At 37.7% G+C, this 13,023-nt stretch overlaps 1 pseudogene; it reads right to left on the reverse strand.

The window, feature by feature from the left end:
- Window positions 1-1,892: 1,892 nt before the first annotated feature.
- Window positions 1,893-2,850, reverse strand: LOC144291380 (large ribosomal subunit protein eL8-like; annotated as a pseudogene).
- Between the last annotated feature and the right edge of the window lie 10,173 nt (window positions 2,851-13,023).

Below are 13,023 nucleotides of genomic sequence, written 5' to 3' on the forward strand. Positions count from 1 at the left end.
TCTGTATAGCTTGAAAAATTTCTATTCAGATTCTCCACCCATTTTTTAATCAGATCATTTTTTGGCATTGAGATATCTGAGTTCTTTATGTATTTTGGATATTAGCCATTTATCAAATGTATGATTTGAATATATCTTCTCCTATTCAGTAGATTGCCTCTTCATTTCGTTGATAGTTTTCCTCAGTGTGCAGAAGCTTCTTAGTTCAGTTAGTTTCATTTGTTTAATTTTGCTTTTGTTTCTTTTGCCTTTACAGTCAGATTGAAAAAAACATCACTAAGATCAATGCCAAGGGGTTTATTACCTATGTTTTCTTCTAGGAGTTTTGTGGTTTAAGGTCTTATATTAAAGTCTTTAATCCACTATGATTAAATTTTGTATATGGTGTAAGATAGTGATCTAGGTTCATTCTTTTTTCTTTAATTAAAAAAATTTAAAAAAATTTTTTTTCTGGGACACCTGGGTGACTCAGCGGTTTAGTGCCTCCCTTTGGCCCAGGGCGCGATCCTGGAGACCCCGGATCAAGTCCCATGTCAGGCTCCCTGCTTGGAGCCTGCTTCTCCCTCTGCCTGTGTCTCTGCCTCTCTCTCTCTCTCTCTATCATGAATAAATAAATAAAATCTTTAAAAAAATAATAAAAATAAAAATAAAAAAATATTTTTAAGTAAACTCCATGTCCAGTATGGAACTCAGTGTGAGGCTTTAACTCATGACCCTGAGATCAAGACCTGAGCTGAGATCAAGAGCCAAATGCTCAGTTGACTGAGCTACCCAGGTGCCCCAGGTTTATTCTTTTGCATTAAGTGTCTAGTTTCTCCAAAAGCATTTATTGAAAAGACTGTCTTTTCCCCATGTCTTGCCTCCTTTGTTGTAGATTAATTGATCATATAAGTATGGGTCTATTTTGGTGATCTCCTGTACTCTTGGTCTATGGTGTCTATTTTTGTGCTAGTATCATACTGTTTTGATTCTATTGCTTTGTAGTATATCATGAAATCTGAGATTGTGATAACTCCAGCTTTGTTCTACTTTCTGAAGATTGCTTTAGCTATTCAAGGTCTTTTGTGGATCCATACAAATTTTTAATTTAAAAAATATTTTTTAAAATTTTTACTTAAAGCACGTGGGTGGTTCAGTGTGTTAAGTGTCAGACTCAATCTCAGCTTAGGTCTTGATCTCAGGGTCATGAGTTAAAGTGAGTTCAAGCCCCACATTGGGTGTATAGCCTACTGAAAAAAAAAAAGTTTTTACTTCAATTCCAGTTAGTTTGCATACAGAGTAATATCAGTTTCAAGTGTACAATATAGTGATTCTTCACTTCCATACAACACTTGGTGCTCATCACAAGTGCTCTCCTTAATCCTCATTACCTATATAACCCATTCTCCCCACCCCCTCCCCTTTGGTAACCATAAGTTTGTCCTTTATAGTTAAGAATCTGCTTCTTTATGTGCCTCTCTCTCTCTTTTCCCTTCCTATTTGTTTTGTTTCTTAATTTCCACATATGACTGAATCATATGATATTTGTCTTTCTTTAATTGACTTATTTTGCTTAGCATAATACTCTCTATACAAATTTTATAATTGTTTGCTCTAGTTCTGTGAAAAATGCTATTTGTATTGATAGGAATTGCATTGAATCTATAGATTGCTTTGGGTAGTAGGGACATTTTAACTATATTAATTCTTCTAATCCATGGCCATGACATACCTTTCTATTTGTTCTGGTCATCTTTAGTTTCACCAATATCTTATAATTGTCAGAGTATACATCTTTTAACTCCTTGATTTAATTTATTCTTGGGGGGGGTGATATAATTTTTTTTATTTTTTATTTTTTTTAAAGAGAACTTTGTATTACTTATATGTACAGAAAATTCAACAACATCCACTCAATCTGGTTTGGTGGCCAGTTCTTTAGCCTTTGCCTTTTCCAATTTGGCAATGTGAGCTACTGATTTTAGACCTAGGACATTGCTTCCCCCGTGGCAGTTGATCTCATTATATCTGCCATTGTAATTGGTCTTGATAGTTTCTACCAGCTTAGCCAGAGCTCCTTTGTTTTCCAAGTTAACCTCTGTGAACACAACAGTGTTAAAGGTCTTCTTGTGGACCAGACACCCCAGCCTGGCCCCTTGATAATGCAGTAGGGAACCCCCCTCTTATAACACAGTGCAGGCAGGAAGACAGCCAGCTTAATGGGATTCATATCATGTGCAAACACTACCAGCTGAGCTTTCTTGTTTTCCACCAAGGTGATGACAATATGCTTTTTTCAATTTTATTTATTTATTCATGAGAGACACACAGAGAGAGGTAGAGACAGGCAGAGGGAGAAGCAGGCTCCTCACAGGGAGCCTGATATGGGACTCGATCCCAGGACCAGGATCACGCCCTGAGCCGAAGGCAGAGGCTCAACCGCTGAGCCATCCAGGCATCCCAATGATGACAATATTAATTCTACCTTGGACAGGTAGCCTCTTAGCGAGTATATCCCCTTTGCCAGCAGCTTTCTTCTCAGCCTGAACCAACAATCTCTATTTCTTCTTTTGCTTTGTCTCTTATCTGTATTTGTATACCAGCTTAAGCATTTGAATAGCTGTTTGGCAGTCCAACATCTAGGTGAGGCACTTCTAGATGTTTATAGAAAATAGCCCTTTGCTGCTGCAGCCAGACATAGCAGGGACATTTGACAAAGCAACTGAGGTCCCTTTTGGGCTGAATGTCTTGTCCAATGCCAAAATTCTTGGGTCTTTTCTCGAACAGGAGACTGACCACGTTCTTAGCCTCCTGCTTCTTCATAACAGTAGGAGCCGGGATCACCTTCTTAGCCTTCTTTCCTTTTGGCATCTTTAATGGCTGAAGGAGAGAGTGGTGTCATTTTAAATGGGACTGTTGTCTTAATTTCTCTTTCTGCTACCTCATTATTAGTGTACAGAAATGGAACAGATTTCTGTATATTAATTTCATGTCCTGTAACTTTACTGAATTCATTTATCAGTTCTAATAGATTTTTGGTGGAGTTTTTAGGGTTTTCTATAGATAGTTCCAGATCATCTGCAAATAGTGACTGTTTTACTCCTTTACCAATGTGGATGGATGAGTTTTATTTATTATTATTAATCTTGGTCTGATTGCTGCAGCCAAGGCTGCCAATACTATGTTGAATAAGTGTCTTGTTCCTGATCTTAGATAATAAGATTTCAGTTATTCACCATTAAGTATGTTGTTTTTAATTTTTTAATTATAAAATTTTATAAAATTATAATTATAGTATATATTACGTATATAAAAATTATAATTATAATTTGTAAATTATAAAATTTTATAAAATTATGTATACAAATGTGTTTTTAATTTTTATTTCATTATTTCTGCTCTGATCTTTTTTTTTTAATTTATTTTTTATTGGTGTTCAATTTACTAACATACAGAATAACACCCAGTGCCCATCACCCATTCACTCCCACCCCCCGCCCTCCTCCCCTTCTACCACCCCTAGTTCGTTTCCCAGAGTTAGGAGTCTTTATGTTCTGTCTCCCTTTCTGATATTTCCCACACATTTCTTCTCCCTTCCCTTATATTCCCTTTTACTATTATTTATATTCCCCAAATGAATGAGACCATATAATGTTTGTCCTTCTCCAATTGACTTACTTCACTCAGCATAATACCCTCCAGTTCCATCCACGTTGAAGCAAATGGTGGGTATTTGTCATTTCTAATAGCTGAGTAATATCTGCTCTGATCTTTATTGTTCCCTTCCTTCTGCTAGCTCTGAGCTTTGTTCTTCTTTTCCTAGCATCTTTAGGTGTTTATTTGAGATTTTTCTTGTTTCTTTTCTTTTCTTTTTTTTTTTTTTTAATTTTTCTTGTTTCTTGAGGTAGACCTGTAATGCTATAAATTTCCCTCTCAGAATCTTTGCTGTGTCCCAAAGATATTGGACCATTGTGGTTTTATTTTCATTTGTCTCCATGTATTTGTTGGTTTCCTCTTTGATTTCTTAGTTGACACATTCATCATTTAGTAGCATGTTGTTTAAAAACCTCCATGGTTTTTAGTGCTTTCCAGATTTTTTTTTTTTTTGCAACTGATTTCTAGTTTCATACAGTTGTGGTTAGAAAAGATGCTTGATATGATTTCAATCTTCTTAAATTCATTGAGATTTGTGTTTGTGGCCTAGTGTGATCAATCCTGGAGAATGCTCCATATATCCTTGGAGTATTTGGAATGCTCCAAATATTCTATTTGTTTTCAGTGGAATGTTCCATATATATCTATATATCAGGTTTATCTAGTGTAATGTATTATTCAAAACCACTGTTTCCTTGTTGATTTTCTGTCTGAATGATCTATCCATTATGTAAATGTCCCCTACTATTATTGTATTACTGTTGATTTCTTCCTTTATGTCTGTTAATATTTGCTTCATGTATTTAGGTGCTCTTATGTTGTATATGTGGTCTTATGGGGTATAGACATTTACAATTGTTATATTCTTTTGTTGGATTGACCCTTTTATCATTATGTAGTGCCCTTCTTTGTCTCTTGCTATAGTCTTTATTTTAAAGTCTATTTCGTCTGATAAAAGTATTGCTATCCCAGCTTTTTTTATTTGCATGGTATATATTTTTTCTATTTTTTCATTTTCAATCTGTATCATTTAGGTCTGAAGTGAGTCTCCTATAGGCAGTGATAGATGGATTTTGTTTGTTTGTTTGTTTTAGCCATTCAGTTACCCTATGTCTTTTTTTTTTAAGATTTTATTTATTTATTCATAAGAGACACAGAGAGAGACAGAGACGTAGGAAGAGGGAGAAGCAGGCTCCCTGTAGGAAGCCTGATTCAGGACTCGATCCCAGAACTCCAGGATCACACCCTGAGCTGAAGGCAGAGGCTCAACTGCTGAGCCACCCAGGCGTCTCACCCTATGTCTTTTGATTTGAGCATTTAGTCTGATTTGAACATCTACATTTATAGTAATTATTGCCATTTTGTTCATCGTGAAAGGTTTTCCTTTTTTTTTTTTTTTTTTTACTTCTACTCATGGCCTTCTCTTTCCATTAAAGAATTCCCTTTAACATATCTTGTAAGGCTAACTTAGTGTTGATGAACTCCAACTTTTGTTTGTCAGGGAAGCACTTTATCCCTCCTTCTTCCCCCTCCCTCCACCTTTTTTATTTCTCTTTCTATTCTGGAAGATAGCCTTGCTAGATAGAGTATTCTTGGTTGTAATTTTTTTTTCTTTGAGCACTTTGAACATATAATGCCACTCCTTTCTGGCCTGTAATGTCTGCTGAAAGACCAGCCGATACCAGCTTAGTTCTTTTTTTTTTTTTTTTTTTTAAGATTTTATTTATTTATTCATGAGAGACAGAGAGAGAGAGAAAGAGAGAGAGAGAGAGAGAGGCAGAGACACAGGTAGAGGGAGAAGCAGGCTCCATACAGGGAGCCTGATGTGGGACTCGATCCTAGGACTCCAGGATCACGCCTTGGGCCGATGGCAGGCACTAAACCGCTGAGCCATCCAGGGATCCCCACCAGCTTAGTTCTTGATTGAACCAGAAGGGAGAAGCATTTTCTGATAGGAAAAAAATACAATCTTCAGTTGCTATGATTCCTTTTTAAATAATTTTCAGCATTCTGTAAAAATTATGAGACAGGTAATGAGGCAAAAAATTAACCAATAATCAAGAAGAAAAGAGTCAACATATGTAGTAGACCCACAAATAGACTCACAATATAGTAAAGAAGATAGAGAAAACAGTGGGCCATATGGGTGGAAAGGTGGAGATTTTCTACAAAGAAATGGAATATGCAAAGACAAATCATGTGAACATTGAAAACTCTGATACCATGAGGATTAATAACTCATGCACAGGTCCAAGAGAACAGAGTCTGATTTGAGAATTTCTGGGAACTAGAAAGATTATGATGGATTCCTCGTCCCCCCATATAGAACTTAAAAATAATACTAAACCACAAAATAAATAAGTGCAATAAAGTCCATCAGAATTTTGCCTCTCCCATGATGACTACATTCTTTTTTATTAAGATTTATATTTTTAGGTAATCTCTACACCCAACATGGGGCTCAAACTTACAACCCCAAGATCAAGAGTCATATGCTCTACTAAGCCAGCCAAATGCCCTCATGATGACTAGTTTCAATGCCTTTGTTTCTTTCTTGACAGATCCTCTTAAAACTCATTTTTTCAGCTGTTTCAGTGACCTAAGCTGCTGCTCATTTGTCCCCTTTGACAGAACTGCCCCCCTCTGGGTGGGAACAGGTGAGGAACCACCTGCCATGGAGAAATATCCTGAACAGAGAGGGCAGACATTGCCCCCTACCTGCCCTTCCATATCCATTGCTGGCCAAGCCCCAAGGAGTCCCCAGAAGGGCTAAAGCTGGCCGGGCTTAACCCAGAAACTGCCAGTGGAGCCCACCAAGGGGCAAGGCTAAAACTGGCTAATGGTTGACTTATCCCAAATATTGACAGAGCCCAGGTCTTCCTGCCATTACCTAACCATACATGACTCCTCTCCCTCACCTGCAACCTGGCTCCATGTCACAGAGGACAGAACAGGAGCTTTGAAGCCTACCACAAATTCCACCCAACTCCCCGATTAGGGACAACTTATAGAGTCCCTCTGAGCCTCTTTCCTCCTCATCAATATGAAGAGAATCAGCAGTATTCCTTTTTAGTTGCTGTGAGACAACTGCCATCATGTGGTTAGCTAAGTGAGGGTGATCGGTACTGCTATTCTCATCCCTGCCCTCAGCCTGCAGTCTACCCTGAGACAAGTGGGGCTGGCTAGCCATCTCTTCCCTGGGGCTCTTCTTGCTCATCCTCTCCTGGGCCCCTCTTGGGACTTGGCCCACCTATTCCTGGACCTGTGCCCATAAGTTTTTCAGCCCCACCAACCTGCCACCTCCCCCCAGCTCTCCCTGTGCCTCTTTAGCCTCAGTATAGCTAGCACTTTGCCATCTGTCCTTTCTCTCCTGCTCTGCCCCCCTGGTTCAGCTGAGTGGAGAGCTCCTTAGGAGGCAGAAACCCCAACCCCTCACCCCAGCAGCCCCAGAGCAGGATTCTCTGCACATGGCCAGCTTCCACTGGAGAATTAAACTCCTACTTTCATAGACAACTCAGCTTGTGCATATCTCTCCCATCTCTGAAGAAGTTTTAGTTACTGTGATCCTCACTCCTAGACTTTGCATGAAGGAGTAAGGAAAAAAAGGGAGGGAGAAGCTTACTGAGAGCTTTACCTCCAGGCACCCTGCAGATTTTTATTTTGTTTGATCCTTACAACCTCGAGGGATATAGTATATATGAACCCAAGTTCTTAGATGAGGAAATGAAGGTTCAGGGTCAGGCAGCAAGCCTTAGGCACCAACAGGGAGATATCTATGGCACTACATATAAAATAAGCTGGGCAGTTGTTGCTGTTTTGGGTTTTTGTTCATTTTGAAGCATAAGCGACTGTTCTTTAAAAGTTTGATGGAATTCACAGACACAAAACAACATATGACTGAGGCTTTGGAAGAGGAGAAGGGATGGCTTTCAGCACCACTTCAATTTTCTCCTTGTGCTTTAAGAAATGTATCTATTTCATTTATAGCAAAAACAGTTCCTAATTCACTCTCCTTTCTATTTAATTTTTTATTGAGACATAATTGACATTTAACATTATATTGGTTTCAAGTACAGAATAATGGTTTAGTATTTGTGTATATTGTAAAATGATCACCACAATAAGTCTAGTTAACATCCATCACCACACTTAGTTACAAATTTTGTTTTCTATGAGAACATTCAAGACCTACTTTCTTAGCAGCCTTCAAATATACACTACAGTATTATTAACTATAGTCACTATGTTGCACATTACATCCTCAAGACTTATTTTATAGCTGGAAGTTTATGCCTTTTGACCCCTTTCACCCATTTTTCCCACCCCCAAAACCCCTCCTCTGGCAACCACCAATCTGGCATCTGTATCTATGAAGTTGATTGATTGGTTAGTTAGTTAGATTCCACATATAACTGAGACACTATAGTATTTGTCTTTCTTTGTCTGACTTAATTAGCACAGTGATCCCAGAGTCCATTCATGTTGCACAAATGGCAATGGGTCTCTAACCCATTGTGAATTAATATCTGTGTATGGTGTAAGATAGTGGTCCAGTTTCATTCTTGTGCATGAGGCTCTCCAGTTTTCCCAATACTATTTATTGAAAAGATGGTCCTTTTTCTACTGTATATTCTGACTTCTTTGTAAATTATTGATAATGTATGCATGGGTTTATTTCTGGGCTCTCTGTTCTGTTCTGTTGATCTGTTTTTATACCATATTTGTACTGTTTTGATATTCTTAACACCCATCACCCATTTAGCCTGTCCTCCACCCACCTTACTCCATCAACCCTTAGTTTGTTCCTGTCTTCAAGGATCTTCTATGATTTCGTTCTCTCCCTCTCTCTCTCTTTCTCTCTCTCTCTTCCTTCCCGTATATTCATCTGCTTTGTTTCTTAAATTCTGCATGTGACTGAATCATATGGTATTTGTCTTTCTCTGACTTACTTACTTCACTTAGCATAATACACTCTAGCCCCATTCATGGCTTTGCAAATGGCAAGATTTCATTCTTTTTAATGGCTGAATAATATTCCATTATATATATTATAATATGTGTGTGTGTGTATATACATACATACACATCTTTTTTCTCATTCATCGCCAGTTGATGGACATTTGTGCTCTTTCCATAGTTTGGTTATTGTTGGTAATGCTGCATGTACCCCTCATGCTACATGAGAGTGCATATATTCCTTCAAATCTGTAGTCTTGTATCCTTTGGGTAAATACCTAGTACTGCAATTGCTGGATCTCAGGGTAATTCTATTTTTAACTCTTTGAGGAACCTCCACACTGTTTTCCAGAGTGGCTGCACCAGTTTGCATTCCTACCAACAGTGTAAGAGAGTTCCTCTTTCTCTATGTCCTTGCCAACATCTATTGTTTCCTGTATTATTAATTTTAGCCATTAATTTTAGCCTTCACAGGTGTAAGGTGGTATCGCATTGTAGCTTTGATTTGTATTGCTCTGATGATAAGTGATAATGAGCATCTTTTCATGCCTCTGTTGACACTTGTATGTCTTCTTTGGGAAAATGTCCATACATGTCTTCTGCCAATTTTTAAACTGGATTATTTGTTTTTTGAGTGTTGAATTTGATAAATTCTTTATAGATTTTGGATACTAACCCTTTGTCAGATATGTCATTTGCAAATATCTTTTCCCATTCTGTAGGTTTCCTTTTAGTTTTTGTTGATTGTTTCTTTTTGCTGTGCAGAAGCTTTTTATCTTGATGGAGTCCCAATAGTTCATTTTTGCTTTTGTTTCTTTTGCATCTGACAACATGTCTAGTAAGAAGTTGCTATGCTGAGGTCAAAGAGTTGTTGCCTGTGTTCTTCTTTGATGGTTTCCTATCTCATATTTAGGTCCTTCATTCATTTTGAATTTATTTTTGTGTATGGTATAAAAAAGTGGTCCAGTTTCATTCTTTTACATGTTGCTCTCCTGTTTTCCCAACACCATTTGTTGAAGAGACTGTCTTTTTTCTATTGAATATTCTTTCCTGCTTTGTCAAAGATTAGTTGACCATAGAGTTGAGGGTCCATTTCTGGGTTTTCTTATTCTGTTCCATGGATCTGTGTGTCTGTTTTTGTGCCAGTACCATACTGTCTTGACAACTACAGCTTTGTAATATAGCTTTAAGTCTGGGATTGTGATGCCTTCAGCTATTCTTTTCTTTTTAAGTATCGCTTTGGTTATTCGGGGTCTTTTTGGTTCTATACAAGCTCTAGGATTATTTGTTCTAGCTCTGTGAAAAGTGCTGGTAGTATTTTGATAGGGATTGCATTGAATACGTAGATTGCTTTGGGTAGTATAGACATTTTAGTAAAGTTTGTTTTTCCAATCCATGTGCTTTTCCATTTCTTTGTGTCCTCTTCAATTTCTTTCATAAGTGTTCTCTAGTTTTCAGAGTTCAAATCTTTTATATCTTTGGTTAGGTTTATTCCCATGTATCTTCTAGTTCTTGGTACAATGGTAAATGGGACCCACTCCTTGATTTCTCTTTTTGCTGCTTCATTATTGGTGAATACAAATGCAACAATGTACAGATTTCTATACATTGATTTTATATCCTGTGACTTTGCTGAATTCATATATTAGTTCTAGCAATTTTTTGGTGGAGTTTGTTGGGTTTTCTACATGGAGTAACTTGTCTGTAAATAGTGAAAGTTTGACTTCTTTCTTGCTGATTTGGATGCCTTTCATTTCTTTTGTTGTCTGATTGCTGAGGCTACTACTTCCAGTACTATGTAAAAAAATTATGGTGAGGGACGCCTGGGTGGCTCAGCGGTTGGGCGTCTGCCTTTGGCTTGGGGCATGATCTCAGAGTCCTGGGATCAAGTCCTGCATCAGGCAGATGGAACATACCTCAACATCATATAGGCCATATACGAAAGGCCCACAACTAATATCATCCTCAATGGGGAAACAGTGAGAGCTGCTCTCACCATAACTTTTTTTTTAGATTTTATATATTTACTCATGACAGAGAGAAGCAGAGACACAGGCAGAGGGAGAAGCAGGCTCCATGCAGGGAGCCTGATGTGGGACTCTATTCCAGGGATCTGGGACCAGATCCAGACTCAGCTCTTGCTGAGCTCAACGCAAACAGTCAAGTGCTAAGTCATCCAGGGTTCCCAAATATTAACTCTTTAAAAGTCTGATAGAATTCTCCTGGGAAGCCATCTGGGCCTAAACATTTTGTTGCGAAATTTTGATTACTGATTCAATTTCTTTGTTGGTTATGGGCTTATTCCTGTTTCAGATTTGGTAGTTTGTAGGTTTCTAGGAATTTATCCATTTCTTCCAGGTTGCTCAGTTTGTTGGCTATAATTTTTCATAATATTCTCTAGTACGTACAAAAATATGTTTGTATTTTTGTGGTATTGGTTGTGATCTATCCTCTTTTATTTGTAATTTTATTTATTTGGGTCCTTTCTCTTTTCTTTTTGATAAGTCTGGTTAGGGGTTTATCAATTTTATTAATTTTTTCAAGAAACCAACTCTTAGTTTTATTGATGTGTTCTGTTTTTTTGTTTGTATATGATTTCAGCTCCAATCTATTATTTCCCTTCTCCTACTGGCTTTAGGCTTTATTTGCTGTTCCTTTTCTAACTCTTTTAGGTGTAATATTAGGTTGTGTAGGACTGCCCTTGCTGTATCCCAAAGGTTTTGGACAGTCATGTTTTCATTTTTATCTGCTTCCATGTATTTTTTAATTTCTTCTTTAATTTCCTGGTTGACCCATTCATTCTTTAGTAGGATGTTCTTTAATTTGTGGTCTTTGTTCTTTAATTTGTTCTTTTAATTTGTGGTCTTTCCAAATTTTTTCTTGTGACTTACTTCAAGTTTCATAATGTTTTGGTTTGAAAAATATGCATGGTATGATCTAAGTCTTTTTGTATTTGTTGAAGGCTGTTTTGTGACCCAGTATGTGATCTACTGTGGAGAATGTTCAATGTGCACTTAAAAAGAATGTGTATTCTGCTGCTTTAGGATGAAATGTTCTGAATATACCTGTTAAGTCCATCTGGCCCATGTCAGTTCTCTCTTTTAATTGGTAAGTTTAACCTAATTACATTTATCATTATTTCCATCTTATTCCATAGTTTCCATTAACTGTACTTTCTTCTTGTCTCATTTTAGAGTTTATGTCCATTTTGATTTACTTTTTGTATAAGGTGTAAGACTTAGATTGGGTTTAATTTTTTGGTGGATGGATGCCCCACTGTACCAACTTCACGTGTTGAAAAGTCTCTCCTTCCTCCACTGAATTGCTTTTGCACCTTTGTAAAAAATCGGGTAGCCATAGTTGTGTGTTTAATTTAAGTCTCAGTACTTCAATTTCTTGAGGGTGGTTGGAAGTGGTATTTTTAATTTTGATTTGCACATGTTCATTGTTATTATATAGGAACACAATGTATTTATGTCTGCTACTTATATATTTTTATTCTCCTTATTTTCTGTTGGACAGATCAAGTTTTCTTGTGTTGGTTTAAAAGACGTATCTTTGTTCTTGTTTTGTTTGCCTTTAGGACCATTTCTAGAGACTTTAAGTATCTGTTTTTAAAAATAAAATCCCTTTATTTTACTGATGCCCAGAGAAGATAATGACTTGGCCAAGGCCACACAGTGTTAGATTACTTGTATGACTTTAGGCTAATTGTCTTGGCTTGTCTCACCTCTATCCCTTTTTATTTGGTACATCCTCACTTCTTTCTCTGTCTCATTCAGTTTTGCCTAGAAGGTTGGGTCAAGATAGAATCTTTTGCTTACTGCTGTTCATGATCGTGTGAAATGGTTCCTCAACAGCTTCCCCAACTACACTATGAGCTCATTCTGAGCGGAAACAGTACCTTCTGAGTCTCTAGCTACTTCCCCAATGGACTGATAATGGACTCCACATCCAGCAGGTGCTCAACACAGCTGCCCGCCAAGACCAGTGGAGAACAGACCAGGGGCACAGGGGTTTGGGAGTCAGATCTAGATTTGAATCCTGATTCCACCACATAAACCCTCCTGAACTTCAGTTTCCTCCTCTGTAATAGGAGTTCAAAACCACTATCTTGTTGGGTTTACTGTAAAGCTCTGGCTTCCAGATCTGTGTTTTGTGCAGGCTCCTTCCAGGGCCTTGGGAGAAGCTCTCACAGTTTTACTGTCAACTTTTTTTTATTTTTCAGAAAGAGAGCCCCCTCCAAATGTTATCAGCCTCAGATCCCACCAGACTTGGACCTACTACTATTTCCCATCCCACAGACTTGCTTTGGGCATTAGATAAGATTGTGTTCATAATATGTGAGACATGCAGTAGATGCTCCACAAATGTTACTTCCCTCCAGAACAGTCCAGAAAAGGGATGCAACAACAGACAGAACTGTAGCTGGTA

Source organism: Canis aureus, chromosome 20 (genome assembly GCF_053574225.1).
Source record: "Canis aureus isolate CA01 chromosome 20, VMU_Caureus_v.1.0, whole genome shotgun sequence".
NCBI classification, from domain to species: Eukaryota; Metazoa; Chordata; class Mammalia; order Carnivora; family Canidae; genus Canis; species Canis aureus.